We start from the raw sequence: 26,507 nt of genomic DNA, 5'->3' as shown, positions 1-26,507 counted from the left end.
AAAATGAATCGGGTTTGAGGACAGTTCCTGTTACTGAGTCAACCTCGTTAAAAAATGAATCAGGTATGAGGATAGTTCTTTTCTTGTGTCAACCTCTTTAAAAATGAAACAACTCCCTTTTCAAGTTAAATATTGAAAGTAAACCTTCATTTCATCCAGCCGGTTGAATGCAATGAAGCCTGGGGGGCATGTACCTCATTTCGCATCATTATGCTGGGGGCATGCGAACTTTTTGAGCATAGTTCCTTGTCTTGTGTCAAGCTCGTTAAAAAATGAAACAAGGGTAGGTTAAGTAGGTAGATTGTAGAGAGTAGTCATGAGCATAGTTCTTTGTCTTGTGTCAAGCTCGTTAAAAAATAAAACAAGGATTTTAGAGCATAGTTCCTTATCTTGTGTCAAGCTCATTAAAAAATGAATCAAGGTTTTTAGAGCACAGTTCCTTGTCTTGTGTCAAGCTCGTTAAAAAATGAATCAAGGTTTTTAGAGTAAAGTTTTTGTTAGGTAGATTGTAGAGAGTAGTTATGAGCAAAGTTCTTTGTCTTGCGTCAAGCTCGTTAAAAAATGAAACAACTCCCACAAGTCTTTCCAAGATCTTGAAAGTAAAGCTTCATTCCATCCACCTCATTGAATGTAATGAAGCTTGGGGGGCATGTACCTTGATTTGCATCATTATGCTGGGGGCATGTGAACTTTTAAGAAGCATAGTTTTTCGTTTCAAGCTTGCGTAAACATGAAACCGAATCTGAGCATAGTTCTTTTCCTGTGTCAAGCTCATTAAAAAATGAAACAAATCCTCCCCTAATTGAGTCGAGAGATTGACTAGACCTCATAGATGTTAGGTTGTATGTTTAGGTTAGTTATTTCAGTGTTTTGTATAATTTTCTTACAGTTTTAGGTCAAGTCTTTCAAATGATCTCGTACTTGAACCTTCATTTCATCCACCTTAGTTGAATGAAATGAAGCTAGGGGGGCATGCGCTCTAACAGTTATGCTTAGGGGGCATCAAGCACAGTTTTATCTCTGTTTCAAGCTTGTGTAAAAATGAAACTACTTTGAAGCATAGTTTTTCCTCTGTTTCAAGCTTTTGTAAAAATGAAACCTATCTCGAGTCAATTTCAGTTGTTTTCAAGACTCGTTAAACTCATGAAAATACCGAGATTATTTTGCTATCTTTCATTCTCGTTAAACAAATGAAAATGCCGAGTTCTTTCCGTCTTTTCCTGCTCGTAAATTAAATTGAAAGTCGGCCCCATGAGTACATTTTTATCATTTTTTCGAACTCGTTAAAACTTACGAAAAAGTGAAACCTTAGAGTCATCTTTTAAGCCCTTTTCTGACTCCTAAAACATGAAAAGATTGCGGAGCGTTTCTTTTACACTCGTTAAAACGGAATTAAAAGACGGTCCCCTTTTAGCTCTTTTCTGACCGTAAAATCAGGAAAAGATTGCCGGGTTTTTGTCGTTTCAAACTCGATAAGGAAATAAAACGACGTGTCCTTGATCGCTTTTTACTTTTCAGGTCGACGACACTATTATGAAAGTACTCCTTGGTCGCAAGATCAAGCGGTTCCCCCAGGTATTATTTTATACTTTTTCGGGCTTGAGGGACACAAATGTACGAAAAAGTTCAACGTGGAGTCTCCTTTAGTTTTTTCAGACTCTCTAAAATTGAAAAACGCCGAGTTTCTCCTATACTGGGCTCGTTAAACTTTTACAGTAGAGGACCTGGTCAATTACAAACAGGAACGAACCACTCCTTCCTAGGGTTCGAATTTAAACTAGGTTGGACTCGTCCGAAGGATGAGCTTACAATCAAGCATATGTTATCCTCCTCAAGCTTGTTAAAAATAAAGAGGTACTTGCCAGAAATGGTGGGGGAAAAGAGAGAAGACTGAACCTGTTTGTTACCTTTTGTCTCAAAAGAAACTTTATTACCACTCTTGAACACGACACTGTTTCATTCACCTGGGTTGGGAAATCTTTTACCTCACAGTTGATCAAACCACTTTGAAAAGTCTTTAACCGGGTTCCGGGGATTAACTTTGAGTTATTCGTCACCAAGCCATCTGTCGTGTCGTTATGTGTTCAAGAGGTCTGCAAGCAAAACTTTCATCTGCAAAATACTTGTCATCCATTTGACCATCCCTGAGTCAGTCCTTACAGCAACATTTCTTCAACTTGAACAATGATTTCGTGTTGCGGGCTTGCCTGCAACGGGTCGCTTTCTATCGACATCGACACATTATCTAGAAAGATGACTTAGGAATCGACAGTACCTTGAAGTCTGCATGCATCAATGGCAGGTTTCTCGCCTTTGACGTCAGTTTACATCATTGACTTTCGATCAAAGGATTCCGTGAAGTGTTCGACATCAAAACATCTATTCACATTTCACGGGTTGTGCTTGGTACTTTGAGAACCATTGACATTACTGGTGGTCTCTCTCATGCTTGTTAACAGTTTACATCATCGACTGGTAATCAAGTGGTTTCTAACATGTTCGACATCGAATCATTTAATCACATGGCTAGAATCGTACCAATTCGGGAAGTAGAAGTGAAGACCCTGGATCTAGTTTCTACCATCCAGGCTGCGAGGAGTTTTGTATTCATTATCTATGTAGACTAATCATAAACAGATGGCTGCGTCCATACTGTGTCTACAAAAGTCTATAAAAATGATGTACTGCAAGATCATTCCTGTATCAGAATAGTTAGTCCATTAGTTAAAGTTTTGAATCTGAGTATGGGAATGCCTACCTCAGTGATGATATAATCTTATCCATGTATTTTGTGTTGAAAATTGCAGGTTCCAACCAGGCCATCCACAAGACAATCCTTGAAATGATAAAGCGCTTCACCCTTCCTAGAATTACAAAACCCTACTCTATTCCAGGCTTCGCACTTTAGGGGGCAATCTGTTACACTAAAAAATGTCACCTTGACTACTTACAGTTAGTATGGATCAAATCAACAGTCATGCTACCCTCTTAGGCAAGTCTTATGCCTCTGTTATCCATCTCAAACTCAAAGAAGAGAGAAAGTCTTGTAAAAACTATGTTTATCTCTGGGGTCGCAGGTTCTCTCTAGCCTTACCTGCGGGGACACTGACCATGTTCACAAAATCTGCGTCCATGGACGCTCTGTATGTTAAGGGACAGGTGCGTCCCTCTGTAAAAGGCAAAATGCGCGAGTTTTATCTTGAAAAAGTTACTTGTGGTTACTTCTAGAACATTCTAGAGGTCGGTTTGATGAAATGGATGCGCCTCTAGTTGGTTCATGTATCTCTATTAAGGGGGAACTTATCCCATCAATAAGGGACCTATCCCACCCAAAGAGGGGGATGATCCCATTGATAGTGGACCTGAATAACCTCTTTACAGCACTATAAATAAAGGCATTGAGCCAGAAGGAGAGGAGGTTGGAGCTATACATTTTCTTTGGGTAAATGCTGCAGGATTTAGGTCTTCCATTTAGAACCTTTGTGAGGAGAGATTGTCTTTGCTTGATTCTACTTGGAAGTGGGTGAGCTTTGTCAAAGTAGAGGAAAACCCTTGATGGACCCTGGGAGGAACTTGCACAACACCAAGGCCAGGTTGTAAGAGTTTCTTTGTTTCGTTATTAATACAAACTGGTTTATTTTTCTCAATAGTTTGTGTTAATGAGTTATTTCATGTGTTCCTTGGTCTGCATGTTGAATATATGTTTTATTATATGAAATGCAAGTGCTTGGTAATTGTTTGATTGTTTGTGGTTGCAGGAATTGACATGAAGGAGGAGCTCATCCGGATCGGCAAGGACGGACTACAACAACAGCGTTTTGGAATAAGGTAAGCCTAAACACTTGTAGTTTTCATGTTTTAAAAGGTATATTTAGAGAAAGATCACTCCATTTTGTCTTGTTTGTCGCTAGAGAGTTTAGACTCCTAGGGAGGTCAGTTGTGTCCGCACAAACGACTTTTTCCGCCACGACACACTTCCTCTGTTGATGCATCACATACATCCTCGACATATCCTTTAATATCATGTTGACCCTCTTTTTCTATCCATCCGCTTGCGGATGATAAGTTGTGCTAAAGGCCAACTCTATGCCCAATAACTTCGTGGCTCTGGTTAGTGCCTTTGCCTCAACCCATTTAGTGACATAGTCAGTGTAGACCAAGATCTACAAATAACTCCTTCCAAAACTTGGAAGTGAACTTCGCATCCTTGTCCAACATAGTCTTCTTTGAAACACCATGTAGTCTAACCACATCTCTGATGAACACCTGTGCCACATCACTAGCTGAGAACATAGACTTCACCGGAATGAAGTGTGCAACCTTTGTTAACATGTCCACAATGACCATGATGGAATCATGTTGCTTCACTGTCTTTGGCAACCCTATGATGAAGTCCATGGAAATGACCTCCCATTTCCATTCTGGAATTGCAATCAGTTGTAGCAGTCCACTTGGATGTTTACACTTTGCCTTCACTCGCTGAGAATCAAAACATCTAGCCACAAACTTTGCTACATCCCTCTTCAAATTCAGCCAATAGTAATATCTCTTCACCGTTGTTAGTGTCTTCTGATAACCTGGGTAGCCTGAATATGGTTTCGCATGAAATTCCCTCAATATCACCTTCTTGAGCTCACTTCTATCCAATACATATATCTTGTCTTAGTACCTGACACATCCATCTATTGTAAGACAATCGTCCATGCCATGTGCACCTATACCTGTACCTGTACTGCCACCTGTACCTGTACCACTACATGTGCATGTACATGTACTTGTACTATCACCCTTCTACAACCTATGCACAATCTCCATATACCTGACATCCTACTGACCTGCCTGCAAGATCCTCTCTTGCAAGTCTTTCCCACAGGAGCTCATAGCTGCCAAGTGATGTACATGTACTTGTCTACTGAGAGTATTTGCCATCCTGTTCTCTTTACCTTTGATGTACCTAATCTCAAAATCAAACTCTTTGATCATGGCCAACCATCTAGCCTACCTGGCATTCAAATTCAGTTGGTCAAACAAATACCTCAACCCAATGTGATCACTCATAAGCATAAACCTCCTGCCAAGAAGATAGTGCCTCCACATCTTCAGTGCATGTATAATCGTTGCTAACTCAAGATCATGTGTCGGGTAGTTCTGCTCGTGCTCGTTTAGTTTCTGGGACTCATAACATACCACCTGTCCATCCTACATAAGGACTCCACCAAGCCCTCTCTTGCAAGCATCTGTGCATACCACAAACTCTTTGTCTGAATCTGCAATCTATAGTACTGGTGCATGCGTCAAAAATTGCTTAAGTTGCTCAAAGCTAGCTTCACACTCCTTTGTCCATTCGAACTTCTTACCTTTCCTTTGCAATGATGTAATGGGATAAGCAATCTGTGAGAAGACCCTGATGAGCCTCCTATAATATCCTGCCAAACCCATGAAAGATCTCACCTCATCCACAGTCTTAGGAGCTACCTTCTCCATGATGGCCCGTATATTCTTTGGACCTACTGCAATTCCGTCCTTGGAGACCACATGCCCCAAGTAATGTACCTCAGTCAAAAAGAAATTACACTTCCTGAAATTAGCATACAAATTGATGCTCTCTCTACTGCTAAATGTTGGGCATGCTCTTCCTCATATTTAGAATATACTAGTACATCATCAATGAACACAATAACAAACTTATCCAAATACGGATGCAACACACTATTCATCAAACACATGAATGTAACTAGAGCATTAGTTAAGCTAAATGGAACAAAAAAAAACTCATAATGCTCATACCCGGTCTTGAACGCAATCTTGCATATGTCCTCCTCTTTGATGCGTACTTGATGGTATTCGGATCTCAAGTCAATCTTTGAGAACACTGTTGCTCCCTTCAGTTGATCGAACAAGTCATCAATCCTCGACAAAGGATATATGTTCTTGATAGTCACTTTGTTCAACTGCCTGTAATTAATGCATAATCTGAGGGTACCATCTTTCTTCCTCACAAACAAGACTGGTGTGCCCCAAGGTGATACACTTGGCCTAATGTATCCCTTGTCCAACATTTCCTTTAGCTGCAATTTTAACTCAACCAATTCAGGTGTGCTCATCATGTAAGGTGCTTTCAATGTTGGAGCTGCCCCTGACACTAACTCAATAGAAAAGTCTGCCTTCCTGTGAGGTGGAAACTCTTTAATGTCCTCAGGGAATACATCCTAAAACTGCTGCAACACTGGATATCTATTCAACACATCTACATCCTCAACCTCCTTACCCTTATCACTAGAAATGTGCACTGCGAATAGCTTGCACCCTTTCCTACGGCTACACTTTGCTTGCATAGTTGTCACCATCCTAACTGATGTGTCTTTCTTCTTACCTTGCAAGACTCTTGGTTCTCCATTGTCATCAACACACTCAATAGCTTTGTCATAGCAGTCAACCTTGGTTCTATGTAGATACAACCAATCCATGCCCAATAACATATTGTATGATCCCAATGGTAACACATTCAAATGTGTTGTTGTAGGCATACCATTTAAATCAAATTCACAAGCTATAACCGAATGATGAACTCGCTTCTTTGTACCTGTAGCCAATTGTACGAACCAAGACTCTACATGCAATTCCTTATTCAAACCACACTTATCCACCAAGTCAGGACTAACATAACTATAATTAGATCCAGGGTCAATCAAAATAGAAATAAATTGATCACAAAGCTTATTGTCTATATCAATGTTATATGCATGTTGTTCTGCTTGCCCATTGTCCACTTCTGCATAGATACGTGGAATACTCTGACCAACATCCCTAATAGTCTGTGCCTCTTGTGCACTATATATCTTATGCCTTCCACCCTGATGTTGTGGACAATCTCTCCTAAGGTGTTCCTCACCACATGTCCAACACTCCAACTGCCCAACTCCCTCACCTCTATGTTGTTGTTTCTACTGTTGTGACCCATGTCCCTGTCTCGTTGCACTAAATCTATTTTGCGTAGCCACATTTTCTTTCCCATCTGCATGTTGAGGCCTTGTCCTCTTAGGCTACCATTTACCTCTATCTTTTTCTTTTCCCTTCCATCCATGCTGAGATTCATTCTTATGCTTTCATTTTTCATATCAATGCTTCAGTTTCCCAATAACTTCCTTAAGTGACTGAGGCTCATCATACTCAATCTGATCTCTAAATGCTAATGGCAAACCACTGACAAATCTCTTAACTTTAGCCTTCTCATCAGTAAGAAACGGTACATACCTCAATATTTCCAGAAACTGGTCATGTACTCTTCGTCTGTCATTGATCCCATTTTTAACTCATAGAATTCTTTTGCCTTACTATCATAGTACCTTTCTAACAAGTAATTCTTCCTTAAAAGCCTCTTGAATTCCCGCCAACTCAAGTCATCTATCCTGATGTCTCTAACTTGCTTAACATCTTCCCACCAGATGTCTGCTTTACCTTCAAACTGAAGATAGCTATTCTAGCCTTCATGTTATCTGTGCACTCATGCAACTCAAAGAATTTGTTCTTCCCAAGTATCTAAGCCTCTGCATCTTCTGGCTTCTTCACATCTCAATCAAAAGTAGGTTGTTTTTCTTTCTTGAATTCATCTGGTAAGTACTCCCTATTATTCCTCCTTTAAGGATGATAACGACGATGATCATGATGTCTATCATAAACAGAACTGGAATAATACTTATACTCATTGCCCCTCCTTTCTGGAGTGTCCAACAACTTGCCATCTCTCACTGTGTCAAATCTGTCCAGCATGTGTCTACCAAGAGATATACTTCCATATGCTCCATTAGTCCCATCCTCATGTTCATGGTTGACCCGAAGCGACCCTTGTCACTATAGTTCTGACAAACTCTGAAGAAGTATAGCATTGACCTCTACTTGCTTCTCTTATGCCTGTATGATCCGATCATTATCTGCCTTACAAATCCTTATCTCTTCCTTCAAGCTTCTCAATGTATCGGCCAAATCAGAAGTATACCCCAAACCACGTTGCTCATTTAATGCATAGGGAGATTCTACATAATCTACCACCTTGCAAGCCATTTGATCTTTTTGTTCCTTAATGCATAACATGTCAGATAAACCAAATCACAATAAACAAATATACCTTAGTATAGCTTGGGGAGGATACCCTATCTGCAGGATCACCAAATTAGCATGATACATGCATAACATAATCATAACAACATATCGACATATGCAAGTAAATGTATCAACTCATAAACATCACTCTAACTAGGATCCAGTCATCAATGCAATGCCATATCAACAATGCATGCTATGACATCATGCATGACAACAACCATTACTCCATTATACACATTGCTACATGCAACTGACAATATGCATAAGCAATTTCTAGCCAACTACAAATACGCATAAATGCATGTAGTTGAACATAATCGATCAATTCTTGCAATCAACCTACAACATTGATACAAGTAATCAAAATATTCAAAATGTAACCTATCATACAAGGATGTAAGTAGGCGCCATAAAATCAACATGTAATCGACATATAATCCATATGCAACCAGTCACATGCTCATGACAATTACTCTTCATGAAGTCAATATAAAATCCTCCATGATAACCATATTACAACCTTAATCCAACATCAATCAATTGCAACAAGTATATAAGTGTAAGAGACACACATGCAAATGACATGCATGCATGACCAACATATTCAACCCATCGAATCCGAGAGTTGAACCATGCTCTAATACCACTCTATAACACCCTCCTCCCACATCCACCCAAATAACCATGCCAACTGAGGTAAACATGAGACGAGAGGCCACTATTATCAGATTCAGCCTCCTAGGTAACCTTAAGGAAGTGGAATCAACAGAACATCACACACAGTCATCCAACATCATCAACATAATCCTCAGGAGACAAGTCAACCATTCAAACAGCCTGCCCCTGGGTCCCACTATTGTTCTGGACCTCTGAGACCATAGTTGCTCTCATGCTATGGGCAAGGTAGCGACCAAAGACCTAAAGTCACTCTCATAGGCCTACCTACCAGCGACTGTGGACTAAATTTACCAGTTCTATGCCAACGACCCTGGGATTTAAGCCACTTTTTCAGGCCCAGATCCCAGGCCACTGCCCAGAATGGAATGAAAGCTCAGAATCAAGTAAAGTAAAAGGAAACAAGGATGCAAAAGCAATAAGTTGATCAAGACCTTAACCAAACCCCTACTAGCCATGACATGTATTTCATCAAACATATTGTCAACATGTAGCCTATAAGTGTAAACAACAGGATTAAGTCTAGGGATCTCATACTTATCTGAGAATCATTATGAATCATTGTTCCCTCATGGCATTTGTTGCCTTATCACTTATTAGGTCATAGATATTGTATCCATTCAAATACAAATACAAACATGTCGAGAGCCAAACATATTTGTTATCATAAAATATACATCTAACTAGCATAATAGGGACAAAAACAGAATAGACATATCAGCCATCAAAGTTCATGTATACACCAGTAAATTTACACATGAAAATCAATGGAATGAATTTCTCATTAATCAATGGAATGAACCAACTGGAGATGGGACTACCATGTTCCACCCAACCATAGATTGGCTGATTCAAGTCTCTCTTCAGCCAATCACCCCCATGCCATATTCCAAGCATGAATATGGGACTCATATAACACATCAAAAACACCAATCAATGTGGATGCCACCGGAGTTCTCTGCCTACACCGTGAGGAATTTGAGTGCCTCCTATTCTCTCAAGCTTTACTGTGCATCTGCAGTCTGATCCAGTGATCACTAGGTCCTACACCGAGACATACTCTCTAGGCTTTACTGTGCATTCCATCTCGGAATCACTAGGACCAACGAAGAAAAAATCCACCTCTTGGCTTTACTGTATAAACCCACAGGTGAATTTTAGAAAGTAAAAATTAAAGGAACATTCTAGAAACATAGTTGGTCAAATATTTCCTAACTGAAAGCTTCCAGGTGATGACTATTCAAACTACAACCCTTGGATGATGCATCTCCATCCCTTTTTTCATGGTAACCTAATCCCTCAATGAAGGAGTCTCATCCTCCTCTTGTGGATCTGAAACTTCCTCCTCTTGTCCTATAAAATGACTAGAGGGTAGAGTGATTAAGAAGGTCAGAACTCAGAGAAGACAAACTTATGATGTTGGTTTGAGATTGGAAATATTGTCATCTAAGGAGGAGATTGAAGGCATTTGGGAGGGACCTCACGACATCAAGGCGAAGTTTGTAAGGCTCCTCTTAATATTTGATTAATACAAATGAACACTTTCTCCCATTGATTTGTCTTATTGGAATGATGAATGGTTTACAATTGTTTATAATGTTTATTGAGGCAAATTCAATTCCTAATTTCCTTGATCATTAGGTTAATTTGTTTGGATTATTATATTGCATGTGCGTTTGATCCTTTTATGGTCTATGTTTCCAGGTCTTATCAAGCATTAAAGAGCTTCATTGAATCACAACAAGGGATCTTCATCGAGCATTTCGTGAAAGAGGTAAGAGGCTCATCCATTAGCTTTAATTCTTATAATTCAAACGAGTTTGACTTAGGGAAAAATTAAGTTCAATTGTCTTGCTTGTTTCTAGTTTCCATCAAGGATCTAGGGAGATCGCTCTTATCCGCAAGAGGGATTGTTCGGTGTAACAAATTGGCGACCATACTGGGGAGCATCTTTGTTCTCGTTTTTTTCTTAGTTTTGCTTTCTGATTTATCCAAACCTGAGTCTTTATAAATTAATGGCCTTTTAGGTCTCAGTGGTTGAATTTTTGAAATTTTTATTTTTCTTGAGTTTTCTTCCCCTACATTGTTTCTGTTTGCTAACAGAGTGTAGCTCTGTGCCCTTTTTGCCGTAGCAACAGAGTGCATGCTCTATATTTTCTACTATAAACTCGCGCAAGCCTCAATTTTTTTTGAAAATATTACTTTTGCTTCAACCCAAATCTGAATTTGTTTTTCTAAAAGTGTCATTACCTTTGTTTGGATTGTGTTGTGTCTCTTCTGAACTCAGTTGACTACTTTGTTAATGTTTTTTGAGAATTATATCTATTTTAAAAGAATTACTTAGGGTTTTTCCTGGTTGATTTGTTGATTGATCAAAACAAGATAGAGTGTTTTTTTGCTTATGATATTCTTATTTTGTTCTATCAAATACACTGGTTAAGCCTTAGTTGTTGCTTATTTGTGGTCAAATTCACTTTGAATTGCAAATTAGGGTTTCTTAAGACCTTGTGCTTTTGTGAAAGAATTGTAGTTATTTTTGCTTGATAAAAGAGGTTGTTGCTTTCATCTTGGAATTTTTTTTTGCAATTGCACTATTATTATCATTAAATCAAATTCATAGGGGAAAATGTCTTTTCTCCAACTCTCTTGATTGATTTCTATGTGCTTGAAAGTTTTGAGTGATTAGAGAAAAAGAGTATTTTGGCTTATTTGATGATTAGGGAAATTTGGAAAATAGTTTGTTCACTGCATTTTCATTACATAATAGTGAAATTGGTTGCTTAATAAAATTGGAAAAGTTGTGAGTTTTTGTATTTCATTTCTCAAAAAATCAAAGAAACTCTTCCCTTTCTCTAATTAGGATTTCATCGAATTTGAAAGTTGCTATTGCATTTTAGAGTGCATTAAGATTTCGAGTCGTGTCGTAGCATCATGCGTTTCACCTTCATCACCCATTGAGTAAAGAACAACTTAATAATATGATGTTAATTAAAATTCATCTAGAATTTTACATTTTTTAGGGATCTTGTCATCTACAGTAGCTTAAGTGTAGGGCTTTGGAATAGGGAAGTAAGTAAACTTTCTAAAGCTACAAACAAACAATAGAATATTGAGTTAGGGAGATAAAATCCAATTATTTCCATTTTTCTCTAGGAAGCTCTTGTTATACATGATTTAAGCGTGAGATTGTGTCGAATCTGGTGAAGTGATCGTACCCACTTCATCGACCTAGATATAGTGGTTTGCACGTATTACAACGTACCGAAAGATACTTGGGATCACTTGAAAGTAAACCTCGAATTGATCATGTCGAGGAGTCTTCAAGGGGATTGAGCTTATTACTCTGCCCTTGCATGTACATGCGATATGCGACTATTCCCCTAGGTAAAATTGTTGTATTTGGTAAACTTAGTGACTATAATCCTAGGGCTCTACCTAAGGTGATGGTAGAGGGAAGGTCCTGTTGTACCTGGAACAGATGTTGACTAGACTCACTTGGACTTTTTGGAGGGTAATCTTTGCTCGAGATGGTTTATAGCAGAGTTACTTGCACCAGACTGTTTCATTAAGTAGGTTGTCAGGTTAACGAGTTCCAAACACTCGTTTCTATAAAGATTTTCACCTTGATCTCTACGATGTTAGATTTCATCACCAACAAGTAATTATTGGTCTCTGTGAAGAGTGAGTTTGTATGGTTTGAACTCTTAGATTTTTAGCGCCTATAACTTTATGTGTTGCTTTTAATTTTTAGAGATTTTAGGTGTAATTTAGATATTGTGTAATTGATTAATTGAAAATTTTCCATTGTGGCAGAATTACCAAGACAATCACGTAGGATACTTGGGGATCCCCTTGAGTATACGCTGAGTCAATTTGAAAAGAAAGGGTCGAAAAATCTAAATCATCTGGATCAGGAACTGCAACAAAAACTGAAACTTCTACTATAATAGATTCTGATGTAAGAGGAATTGAAAATATTCAACCAATAACATCTACTATTTTAGACCTTGAAGTAATAGAAACTGAATTTGGTCAAACTCAGAGATTAATGTCACAGTTAGAAGCAACTGATTTACAAATTACTGAACTCGTTCAAACTAAATAAGATATTGGAGACTTTTCAGATAGAAACTCCATTTCTGAACTAGATATTGATGAACCTGAGTTTGATATTTCCAGGCCTGAGATTCATACATCTGCTACAAAGCATATTCCAGATCCTCCACTTTCACCACGTGTGAAACTCATTATTATTGATAGTCTCTCTCCTAGTCTCATTGCCATTAAAGAACTTGTTTCGGACGAAGAGGAAGAACCCATAGTTTCTACCAGTGAACCTGTAGATATCTCAGAGCTTTTGTTTAGATCTCTTCACCCCGGACCTTGGTATTTCACACCCTTGAAATTTTTAGGACAAGGTATTCCGCGATACACGACTTCTTATTCTACCATACAAGGTTTTTACTGGTCTATGATGGCTTCTAGAAGTACCTCATCAGATACATCTATGTTTTCTACTTTTCCATAGTCAACATCATATGGTGGTTTTCTACCACCAGGATATCACTCTCTCGTAGGAGCTTATCCAGGAGCTTCTTCCTTGAACTCATCTTCAAACATGTCAACTGGTGTAATTAACCCTACCAATGAAGGTTTGACATCTGAACAATATATTAATATGATTTCCGGTAATGTTGGTAATCCACAAACCAGCCCAATAGGTGGTTATTACCCGCCTGGGGGGAAACTGTCATATCCCCCACCTGGAGGACAACTTTTTGGTGGATCTTACACCACAGCTGGGGGGAAACCCTCTGTCGGGAATTACCTTAATTATGCTCAAATTCCTCAAACCAGTTTTGGTCGGCCTGTTATGCCTCAACCCACCAGTTGAATGCATTACCCTAGAATGAATACAATCTGGAACCCTTTGTTAAATCAACAGTCAATTCCAGTTGCTTCTCAAGTGCCTTTGTACCAACCTGTTCAACCTCTCGGAAAACCCATACAACAAATACATTTTCAAGGTATGCCTTTTCAAGTCCAACCAATTGTCCAGGTTAATCCATTGACACCTACCCAACAACCACTTCAGCGTCCTGTCCCGAGTACTCCTCAAACATTGGTGCAGTTTATTGTCTCAACGACTATTCAGAATCCAAGTTCAGGTTTCCTCAAACTCCCATTCTAGGAGTATCGCAGGTAATTGTCCGACTTACATCACAAGTTATTATGCAACCCCTTGTTCAATATTTACCTCAGGTATCTGGTGTTCAATCCATTCCTATAATTCCGTCAACACCCCAAATACCTATTGTACAACCTAACGTCCCATATATGCAAGTACCGTTTCAAGGGTTACCTTTCCAATTTTTACCCCAAAGTCATTTTGTTCAAGGACCATCTTTTCAAACTCAATTTCTCCAAGGTCAACCTTTACAAAATCAACCCTTTCAAGGAAAATTCATCCAAGGTCAAATGGGTCAGGGTCTCCCTTTTCAGAATCAACCATACCCAGGTCATACGTTTCAACAACCTATATAACCAAAATACGGTATGGCTCATCCTGGATATCCAGGAGGTATGTAGATTCCAACTGCTCAGGCTATCTGAGGATATCCTAGATATCCTCTTCCCGGTACGGGGCTCGTACCTCAGGGTTATCATTATCCACCTCATGATCCTAACCACCAGTTGCCCTTCATTGCATTTTTGGATTTTCCTGACCTCTCTCGACTAACTAATGATCCACTTTTTTATTTACCATTTTGGCCAGCCATTCCTACTAAGTTGCCCAGTGATATTCCTAAGTTTGAAAGTAAGTCGGGTGAAGATCCATCCAACCATGTTATGACCTATCATCTTTGGCGCACGTCCAACTCATTAATAGACTATTCTATTATATTACAACTTTTTCAATGAACCTTAACCGGTTCAGCAGCCAAATGGTATGTAGAATTGTTGCACACTTCCTTCGGTACATTTAATGCCCTTGCTACAGCTTTTTTGACCCATTTTCAGTTACCCGTTCGATATGATAATGGAACTGAACTTTTAACTTCTTTGAAATAGTCAATGTCAACCCATATCTCAGATCACATTCACGAATGGAGACGAAGATGTCGCCTAGTTAAACTTTACATTCCATACCGGATTCTAGACGAATGGTTCCTAAAATCTCTTTTACCAGTAATAACTGAAGATGTGGCCAAAGGGGGTGTTGTAACTAAAGAGTAGGTAATTGCTCATGCTCAATACCTTGATCTTGTTTATACTCATTCTGGTACTTTGTATGAAAAGATCCCATACTTACCCCAATCTAGTCAAACTAATCCAGCTCTTACAAGATCACATGCCGTAGATGGCATGATTGGTTCTGTCAGCCATAAATCTAAGAACAAAAAGAAAAATTCTAAGAAAACTCAAATTTCAGCTCTACCTGATTCACCTGAAGAAGATTCTTCTCTTGAAATTACTTCAGAAATTGACGTCGTAGAGTCATCTACCAACAAGGGTAAGTAATCTGGAGATAGGAAAAAGGGAAAAGGAAAAAATAAGCAAGACACTTGTTCAATGGAGAAGTCAATCAAGACCTAACTATCTGACGAAAAAAGGAAACCTCAGTATCCTTAATTTGTGAGGAAGATCATTACACCAAGGAGTGCCCACATCGTGCCGAAGTTTCCAAGTTCGTCAAAAGTTCACCCACACCTACTGCTTTGAAGGATCCTTTTCCTTCCCAAGATAGTAAAATGGTTTCTCATGACCAATCCTCCTCATCCCCATCAACAGATATCATGATGATGTCTTCTAGAGTTATGGTAGCAACGAGATCCAAAGATTACACGTCAAAGAGTCCTGTTGAATATGGAGATGACTCTAGTTCACCTGGTCAAGCCTCCACATCTACTCCTCCTTCTGAACCGTTACATATTGAAAAACCAAACCCTAATATGATAATTTGTCTGCCTCCTAAGGGTATGCTTCGAAAGTCAACCTTTAATCCTCATGCGAGGGTTTCTCAAAACTATAACATTGTCGAAGATTTAGCTATGTCACCTTCAACAATGTCTACCCTTGATGTGTTGCAAACTTGTCCACCACAAAGGAAATAAGTATTATCACCCATAGGAGCAGTAGATCCTCAAGACTCCAATTTGATTGTTTTCGATCTCAAAAATCGTGTCCTGCGTCTCCCACACCAACTGGCTTTTCAAATACCAGTTCACGTCAAAACTCGACGAGTTTTTCGAACATTTATTGATGAAGGAGCGTCGACATGTATTATGTCCATCGCCTGTTGGAAAGCCTTGGGATCTTCAACAATCAATCAATCTCCCATGACTTTGAAAGCCTTCGATGGAAGAGGTTTTCATTCATATGGAATTTTAAATGATTTGCCAATTGGATTAGAGGGAAAAATGGTTGCTATAGTGTTAAACCCATATACTACTAGTGTAACCCCTTATTGTTATTAGCACAACCCCCTTATTATATTGTTGTACCCATGTAGTCCCCATATTGTTACTATTGTGCCCCATAGAAGCCCACTATTGTTATTATTGTGCCCTTACATTATTATTGTTATGTCGACTTTGATTATATTATGACCCCTTAGACTCCTATATATAGAAAGAAGGTCTTATCATTTGTATCATCGAAGAATTGTTCATTCGCGTAATGTAAAGGAGGTTTCCCCCTCGAAGAGGCTAATTTATAAGGCGTTCATCTATATTTTCTATCTTTTTGTGAGCTGGTTTCATAACATTTGGTATCAGAGCTTTGGATTCTAGGGTTTCGCTGCTCCAAACAGGTCATCGTGGAAGTTTAGCTATAACTTTTTTTTCTGCGATGTTTCAGAAGCTACAAAAAAACCCATTTGAGCTGAAATCATTTTGAACCTCAGGTCCGAATTTCAAATCTTATCTCACTATATTTTCGGATATATGATTTGAGGAACTTAGGGTTTTTGAAGACTCGCGAATTACATATTAAACAGGTGACCTTGGGAAAATCGTCATAACTTTCTCTCTGAGGATCAGATTGAAATTTCATAAGAAGTTACAAAAATAGGACGGACTGTAGTTTTTTGTGTGTATTTTTCAGATCCGAAGGTCAAAACAGTGACACGTGGCACATCATACAAGTTCGCTATTCTGAAAAGGTGTATAATCAGGTCATCTTGGGAGATTGTGCATAACTCTTTCTTGGAGAATCCAATTTCGATCAGACTGGTGGCACTAGAAAGAAGACACAGAGGACTACTACAGGCCACCATTTTAGAACTGGGAGATCCTAAATTACAGATTTACAGTCATTTCAAGATCGAACTCCTAAAATCAAGAAAAAACGAGATGAGGAAATTTGATGGCAAGGATCTGGTAAATTGGATACTACAGATGGAGAAATATTTTGATCTACATGGTGTACCACTGTTACAAAAGGTATGTATTGCATTTAATTAGAACCGAATTAATTTTTATGGTATAAAGGGATTTGTTCTTATAAACCACTTTTCACGTGGTCAATTTTCATGGAGGAAATGATATCACATTATGAGGATACAAAGAGAAACACCTTCTTTAGCTAATTGATAAATCTCAAACAAAAGTGTTCAATGGCAGAGCACATTGAGGACTTCAAAAATTGAATATAAGGGAAAATGATATTCTAGAGAATCAGAGGATTGATGTCTCCATAAGGACTTTAAAAGATAACATTCAACATGAGGTTCGTCTTTGGGAACCTGATCCATTGGAGAAGGCATTCAGGTTGGCAAGAAAAGCGGAAAGCAAAATTATGGAAACAAGGAATTCTACCCCTCACAACTATAAACATGGAAGTGTTGTTTCTCTTAGTCGTCCACAACCTACAAAGGGTGACACCACAACGATTGGAAGAAAAAAGAGAAAAAGGGCTTTGTTACAATTTTGATAGCAAATGCACTAAAGGTCATAAGTGTGCTGAGAAGAAATTATTTTACATAGATTTTGAAGAGGAGGAAGAAAAGGATCAAGAAACATCAAAAGAAGAGGATATACACCAGGAACCAACCCCAGAGAAAGAAGAAATGAATCCGACCATATCTTGTAAAGCATTGGCAAGAATTACCACTCCTCAAACTCTCAAGATAGAAGGACATATCAAGAAGAAAAAAGGTTCAAGAAGTGAAATATCACATTGAGAAAGAAGAAATGAATCCAACCATATCTTGTAATGCATTGGCTGGAATTACCACTCCTCAAACTATCAAGATAGAAGGACATATCAAGAAGAAAAATGTTCAAGAAGTGAAAGATCACATCAAGCATCAAGAAATGAATCTGACCATATCTAGTAAAGGATTGGAAGAAGTTACCACTCCTCAAACTCTAAAGATAGATGGAAATATCAAGAAGAAAAAGGTTCAAGTAGTGAAAGATCACATCGAGCATCAACAACAAGTTCTCCAACATTTAAAGGATAACACCACTTTGGTGCAGAATCGAAGGAAACAACAGGTAGATCAACATCGCAGTGAAAAATGTTTTGATGTAGGTGATTGGGTATTTTTACGACTACATCTCAAGCAAGCTATTTATGAGAAGGAAATGTTGGCAATATTACATGCACTTAAGAAATGGCGACCTTACCCAATGGGAAGTCACTTCAAGGTAAAAATGGATCGTGATAGTCTTAAATACTTTTTAGAACAAATATTATCTTTAGAAGAACAAAAAAAATGGGTCACAAATATGTTGGGTTATGACTTTGACATAATCTATAGAAAAGGGAAGCAAAATTTTGTTGCAAATGCACTCTCAAGAAAGGATGAGGATGTGGAAGCATTGTTTTGTGCTATTTCTATTATCCAACCAAATTGGATAAATGAAGAAAGGGATGAATGAAAGAAGGAAGAAGAAGTGTGGCCACTCATTCAAAAGTTGCAGAAGATGCCAATTCAAAAAATATTGCTAGAACTTGAAGAGGAAGGAAAAATCATATTGGAACCTGGAGCAGTCACTGAAATAAAAACCCGACAGCTACGAAATCGATCAATTTCAGAGTATCTCATCAAGTTGAAGAATTTACCCGCTGAAGATTCCACATGGGAGGACAATAATTCTATACAGAAGCATCAATAACTACTCAAGCGTTGAGGACAACACTTTTTGAAGGAGAGGGGCATGTTAGGCCCCTATACTACTAGTGTAACCCCTTATTGTTATTAGTACAACCCCATTAGTATATTGTTGTACCCATCTAGTCCCCATATTGTTATTATTGTGCCCCACAGAAGCCCACTATTGTTATTATTGTGCCCTGACATTATTATTTTTATGTCGGCTCTGATTATATTATGACCCCTTAGACTCCTATATATAGAAAGGAGGTCTAGTCATTTGTATCATCCAAGAATTGTTCATTTGTGTAATGTAAAGGAGCTTGCCCCCTCGAAGAGGCTGATTTATAAGGCATTCATCTATATTTTCTATCTTTTTGTGAGCTGGTTTCATAACATATAGACGTTGAGGTTATTGATGCTCAAATTGACTATAACCTTTTGCTTGGTCGGAGCTGGACTTATGCCATGGCGACAGTAGTCTCGTCATATTTTAGGATGATTATGTTTCTTCACAAAGGAAGAATTGTGAACGTAAACCAATTCTCCTACTTTACCTCAGACCCTAATTCCACAGTTAGTATCCCATTTGTTGGAAAATGAACCACTCCATATGAAGAAGTTGGTTTTGGTCTCCTCAAAGACTCATCTTTGATGGGAACTTTTGCTTTCCCTCCACCCATTTTCCTTCATAATGAAGCACAAATTAACATGATTACGTCAAGTACTTTCGAATAGGGAGATCCGTGGAAAGTACCTTCAGAATCAGAAATGATCTTATATGGTGATGAAATGCCTCATAACCGTTTTGTGTTAGCCTATGAGGCAACTCAGTCTTTTTCCAACTCATCAACGTCTAAAAACAATCAAATGAATACGATTATTGATGAATACTCTCATTTGTCATGTATGGAACTAATCTTTATTCCTGATCCTTTTAACACGTTTTTTTAACTGATGAAGGGATTATGTAAGTTATGACCTTGGATGAAATGCCATGGAACTATACTCATCATCGTTCAACTTTCTTGCCATCCTTTGAAAAAATTGAGAATAATTTATCGTCTATGTTTTCATCTGACACCCTTAGTGATCCTCAATGTTCGATATCTATCCTTTCTTCCAATTCTGAACAGAATTTAGGGAACATATCAGCCACGATACCTATAGACATCTCAGTGAAACCCGGGATAACTGAAGATATTCATATAGGAGCTTCTTGTTCCTTAGAAGAGATTCAGACTTACAAATCCTATTTCAGGAATTTCGTGACATCTTTTCCTGGTCCTACGAAGAAATGCCAAGAATCGACCCTAGCATAGTTGTAAATGAAATAAAAACTTATCCGTATGTTAAGCCAGTTAGATAACGATTGCGTCCTATACATCCACGAAAAACTGCCGCTATCAAAACTGAACTTGAAAAATTGCTAAAAGCAGGATTTATTTACCCAATTCCTTTAACCGATTGGGTATCAAATATTGTGCCCTTTAATAAAAAACAAGGAACTATTTGAGTATGTGTTGATTATCGAGATATTAATAAAGCCTTTCCCAAGGACAATTATTCAACTCCATATATCGACCAAATTGTCAATGGCTGTGTCGGAAATGAAATTTTTTCCTTCATGGATGGATTTTCTGGCTACAATCAAATAAACATACTCCTTTCCGATCAATATAAAACCACGTTTATATGCCCATGGGGAGCTTTTGCTTATCGCAAACTCCCATTTGGCCTAAAAATGTTGGCACAACTTTTCAGTGAGCCATGTCTTTTGCATTCCACGATATCAAGCATATTTTCTAGCCTTATTTAGATGACCTACCGACTCATTCAATGGAAAAGCAGGATCACTCATTACACTTTAAAGCAATTTTCATTAGGTGCAGACACTACAATATTAACTTGAATCCGCACAAATGTGTGTTTTATGTGCAATCAGGTCCAATTCTAGGTATCATCGTTTCGAAAGAAGGCATTTGTGTCGACCCCCTCAAGGTAGAGGAAATTTTGAATTTTCCTACTCCTTCTAGCCTTACTCAACTCCAAAGTTTGCAAGGGAAGGCAAACTTTTTGTGTAGATTCATCCACAATTATGCTAAACTAACCCAGGGTTTTACTCGATTGTTGAAAAAGGGCATTCCATTTTTTTGGGATGAGCTGGCTGATAAAGCTTTTGTTGCATTAAAACATGCACTGACCAATGCGTCGTTACTACGTCCACCTGATTATCATCGAGATTACTTTATGTACTTAGCCGCATCCGATGCCGCCATTGGCATGGTGTTAGTACAAGAGGAATATTCTAGCAACAAACATGTGATTTACTATTTGAGTAGGAGTCTCACTAAAACTGAGATTAAATACACACATGTGGAGAAGCTAGCCTTGGCAACTGTGCAAGTTGTTCAATGATTTTGTCACTATATACTTATCCGAAAAACAACTGTCATTTCATATTGCAACCCTATGATGTACATTCTCACTAAACAATTGCTAGAGGGGCAATAATCCAAGTGGATAGTTATCTTACAAGAGTTTTATTTGGAATTTGAAAAATCCAAATCAAAGAAATCTTTGATTTTCATCGAACTATTGTGTGATTTTCCTCATATTGATATAAGTTGTAGTAGAAGATTCTTTTGCTGATGAATCTCTCTTTCTTATTAGTACGTCTGTGGTATGGAGACATCATTATATATCTCCAAACAAAAACATTTAGGCCCGAGTTATCCAAAACTGATCATCGTTGAATTCGATACCAATCCAAACAATACAATATTATTGGTGACACTCTTTATCGTCGTGGTGTCGATTCTATATTCCGATGTTGTTTAACTTTGCAAGAGGCCAAAAAAATATTAAACAATTGCCACTTTGGAGCGTGTGGTGGTCACATGTCTGGGTATGTTACTGCCCAAAAGATATTACGTGGTGGCTATTTTTGGCCATCAATGTTTAAAGGTTTCATTACTACAGTCCGCAAATGCCATAATTGCCAAATCTATGATCGCAAAATGTGAGCACCTCTAGCTCTTGTTCACCCTATCATAGCTATCGGTCCTTTCGCCAAATGGGCATCAACTTCGTCGCATGTAACCCTCACTCGGCAGGGGGGCATGGATACATTATCCTTACAGTTGATTACTTTACAAAATGGGCTGAGGCGATGCCTACATATAGATATGGTGATGAAACTGCAACAATTTTCATTTTCAATCATGTGATTGCTCATTTCGGTGTCCCACAAGCTATTGTTACAGACCGTGGTAGTCATTTTCGTAACTTTATGATGGTTGAAATATCCACACAACTCGACCTTTGCCATGATATCTCTACTCTGTATTATCCAAAAGCTAATGTTAGGTTGAAGATGTCAATAAATTTTTAACCAATATGATTAAACGGATAGTTGGTATGCATAAAGGAAACTAACATTCTATGTTTTTTTCAACATTCTAGGCTTACTGTACTACTGTAAAAACATCGACCGATTTTACTCCTTTCCAACTTGTTTATGGTTTGGAAGCAGTATTACCTATTGAATGTGAAATCCCATCCCTGAAACTAGTTATCGAATTATTACCTACTACCTCTGTGGATGAAGAACGCTTTGTACATCTAGCTCATTTAGATAAAAATCGCCGTAATTTCATACTCGCTAGCGAGGCTCACCAGAAATGTGTCAAAGCCCAAAACGATCAAAACATTAATCCTCGTTCATATTCAGAAGGTGACCTAGTCTTAGTTTATGATCAAGCTCATGACAAGTTAGGTGCAGGGAAATTCGAGCCAATGTGGCATGGCCCTTATATCACCAAACACATATTAGCTAAAGTTGCCTATGAGCTAGTTGATTACGATGATATTCCTTTGGGAAAACCTAGAAATGGTATTTACCTAGAGAAATATTTTGCATAAATTTTTGGTGAATATCTGTACATTATTTACCATTTTTTAGGTATGTGTGACAGGTAATGCTTTTTACATTTTCTACTACTTCTTGTGCTTATCTCATTTTTACACTTGATTTGCAGATGTTGATGTTCTCTCAAACTTACATTGGCTTTGATGATGACGCTAGTCATAGTACCCAGAATTTATCTTTCGCAGCTTGGGTTATCTATTCACCCAGTGATGAGCTAGTCTCGGTTAAACAACAAACAATATAGTGGAATATAGCGCAGTCATTGAGCTATTAGCTGATGCCATCACACGTGGTATCTGGTCTTTGATCGTTACGCTAGATTCACAGCTTGTGGTATTACATTTAAATGGTATGTATACAGTAAGGAGTCCAACCATGTTAAGAGTATTTTTACGAGTCCGTCTCTTGGAAAGGAAATTTGATTACATCAAATATCAACACATTCCAAGATATTTAAACACATTGACAGATGCATTGGCGAATCATGTGTTAAATAGACATTTGCAACATTTGTAAATTAAAAACAATATTCATTCATACATTGATCGAGATAAACATAGGTAAAAAGTAGTAGATATTTCATTAAAATAGAGTTTGTATAAAAGTGTGTGTCTACAAAATATGTCATCCGAGGACATAAGGCCACGTGGCCTTTTATTTTCTAAATATGCTGACACCAAAAATTCAAAATGTGGTCCTAGAAACTAGAAAAACTAAGCATGACGATGCTCATGATAACAAACGATAGCATGAACAACTCGACACAGCAAACGTCTAAGAGGCCCTCGAACCCCAACTACATGTCTTTGATAGGCGTGTGGAATGTCATCTGTCCCAGTCTCTCGGATGTTGGAAGTCAACCTCTCAAGGTTATGCTCCAACTCTGTCAGGATATCCTCTACCTTTGGGTTCGTTGCCGCAGCTATTATAGGCTGCTCACCTCGTCCATTGTATCGTCTCAGCCCGGCTGGTCGGGTTGGACCCACATATGCACATGCATTTCGGTTAATTAGCCTTTGAAGACCAAAAACACATAAAAAATATATTTTTTTTTTAAATATATCAAAAATGAGAAATTCTCACCTAGATCACCCAACTGAGTTCCGACTAGAAGTGGGATATCAAGATCACCTCTGTAATCCATCCCGGCATAAGAAAAGTCCTCAATCAAAACAATCTATTGGCCGAACCAATCAAAAAACTCTGTCGTATACATCACTACTGGTCCATCACCTCCATGGTGTGCCATCAATGCAACCCACCTCATCATGCGTGGATCCCTGGAACCCCCCTCGCTTGCTAAGATCTGTTGTGGTCGAAGGATAGGAATCCTCTCTAGGGAAAAAGCAACAAGAATGGCACCATAACCGAAATTCTTCAGTTTTCCATTCTTGCACCTAGTTAGCTGGCCCTTCATATTCACCACCACTGCCTCACACCAATTGTATACCGTGGATTCCCAGCATTCCACGGTTGTCTGCATGTGTGCTCATTTGGCTAGATGAAGGGCAGCACTGCCACATAGTTTGCAAATAGTGAAAGCAATGGTCCTTAAGGGTAAAAGCTCGATGGTCTGAATATCAATTCTTCCATCCTTGGGTGGTGTACCCGTGCAAAAGCATCGTAGATACCCATCAATGGTATCTCCCCCCGTCCTCGATCTGAATAGTGAAAGATTGACTCCTTTATGAGACAACCTAGTCAAGAAGTAGATGTCATCAACATCAATGGTAAGGTGATGATCGATAATCACAAAGCACTGTTCCTAGACATTCCAGGTCTTTACCAGCCACATCATCAGATATACCTGAGCTTTCATCCTAGGAATGACCCAGTGTTTCAGGAGGCCAAAAGTCCTGATAGGCTGCATGGTGGTCGGATCTACCAAAGCTGCCAAATCATTGGCTTCATGCTCTCTTTCCCTCCACTCCATTTTGAGCAATCAAATGACCTGAAATGACCATTTTAAACCAATTAGAATCATCTTAAAAACTCATCTTATGTTTTTTCTAGCTCAAAATCTGTTAAAAAATAAACCCCCAGTGCCTGTGCAACCGCCCTTTTACAGACAGGGTGCAACTGCGTGGTTTTTTCCTGCAGAATTCCACGCAGGCCGTGATTTTCTGTGTGGAAAATTTTATCAGCTTGCACGGGCCCGATTGAACAAAACCTGCGTAGGGTCGAGGGCGCATTTTTAAACAAAGTTTTGCTCTAAAAAATCAAATGAAAGATCAAAATGAAATTCTAAACCGGTAAAAAGCTAAGTTATGGAGAGATCTTCTACCTGGAAGAAACAGTGCGCGATTTCGTCGACTGGTTGGCTCAGAATTCCTGATGTAAGACTTGCTTGGGTAGGAAATTTAGAAATTTTTGTTACAAGCCTGTTAAGAGGTAGGCTCGGCCTGGAAATTAGTGCCAGAAATGTTCTGGCTACAAATAGAGGTCCTGAGATGAAGGAAATTAATGATTTTGGACTGACCATATGTACAAGGAAATCTGAAGATGAAAAGGAATATGGAAATGATGTTGTTGTAATGTTGTGAGGTTCACATCCACCTTTCTGTACCTAAAGCACGTGATATAAATTCTTAAAAAAACTTCTGATATAATAATGTAGTAGAATAATGTAACAGAATATGAGTTAAATTTAACCTTACATATCTCCTCTTGTAGTAGAATAATGTAGCAGAATATGCTACAAATTTAAGCTTACATATTTCCTCCTGGACCTTCCCCTGTTCCCACTATACCTTCTCCTTCACCTTTCTTTACCTACATTACAAGGGACGTGATATAAATTCTTAAATTCTTAAAAATGCTTCTAATATAATTATGCAGCAAAATAGGAGTTAAATTTAACTGAAAATACCTCATCCTTCGCCTTCGCCTTCCCCTGCCCCACTGTACCTCCTCTTTCTTCCCCCGCCCCACTGTACCTCCTCCTTCGCCTTCCCTGCCCCCACTGGACTTGTGACTTGTGAAATCTTCATCAGCCTTTGCTATGGCCGGAGATAATTTTCCAGCGCATTGAACCTAATGAAAAATAAAACCAAAAAATCTTGAAAAAATATTAAAAAATTTCAAAAATTCTCTTGAACCAAAACAGCACTGACGTTGTGTCTCAAAAGAGGACAAAAATATTAAACAGCTCCTTCCTTCACCTTCCTTGTTCTAAACTTTAAAACAAATCGCATGATAATTCAAGCATACCTTCGCCATCTGGATAGGCTCCAAAAGCAGGAGGAGATGGATACCTTCCCCCAATCTCTACAGAAGGGAATAACAGAAGACGTCTCCTGCGACAGATCTCTTTCTAGCTTTGGTAAATATCTAAGAGATAACTTCCCCTGAAACGGAAGAGGCAAAAGTCGGCCCATCCTCCTCTCTCCTTTTTCCATGCAAACACCGGACCCTTCTCTATTCGACTGCGCATTTGAGTGGGTTTAAACGGATGTTGTACTAACGACGTTGTGCGAAAACGGTGGATAGGTCTGCGAGGCCCTCGCCTTCGCCCCCCTTGCATCAGTGTAATCTGCATAGGTTTCAAACTTTAAAACAAAACACATTACAATTTGTATTTAAAATGAGACAAATGAAGCAATCATACCTGCCCATTGCATCAGTAGTATCAGTAGATCTTGTATCAGCTAGGTTATTTGTACCGCTTTCATTTTCCATCCATTAACCCCAGAGGAT

The 26,507-nt window shown here is 38.6% G+C and overlaps 1 protein-coding gene across 1 annotated transcript in view; it reads right to left on the bottom strand.

Moving 5' to 3' along the window:
* Nucleotides 1-25,818, bottom strand: part of LOC149148004 (ras-related protein RABH1e-like) — a 479,517-nt gene extending 453,699 nt beyond the window's left edge. The window contains exons 1-2 of the transcript XR_016263152.1: nt 25,681-25,818; nt 25,464-25,583 (exon numbers count right to left, since the gene is read on the bottom strand). The gene's annotated coding sequence lies outside the window, so the exon portion shown is untranslated. The remainder of the gene's footprint in view (nt 1-25,463; nt 25,584-25,680) is intronic.
* Between the last annotated feature and the right edge of the window lie 689 nt (nt 25,819-26,507).

Source organism: Pinus tabuliformis, chromosome 9, assembly GCF_031772625.1.
Source record: "Pinus tabuliformis cultivar Carrire ecotype Pingquan chromosome 9, CPIR1, whole genome shotgun sequence".
Lineage (NCBI taxonomy): Eukaryota > Viridiplantae > Streptophyta > Pinopsida > Pinales > Pinaceae > Pinus > Pinus tabuliformis.
The sequence above is the reverse complement of the archived record's forward strand: the minus strand, read 5'-3'. Positions and strand labels throughout refer to the sequence as shown.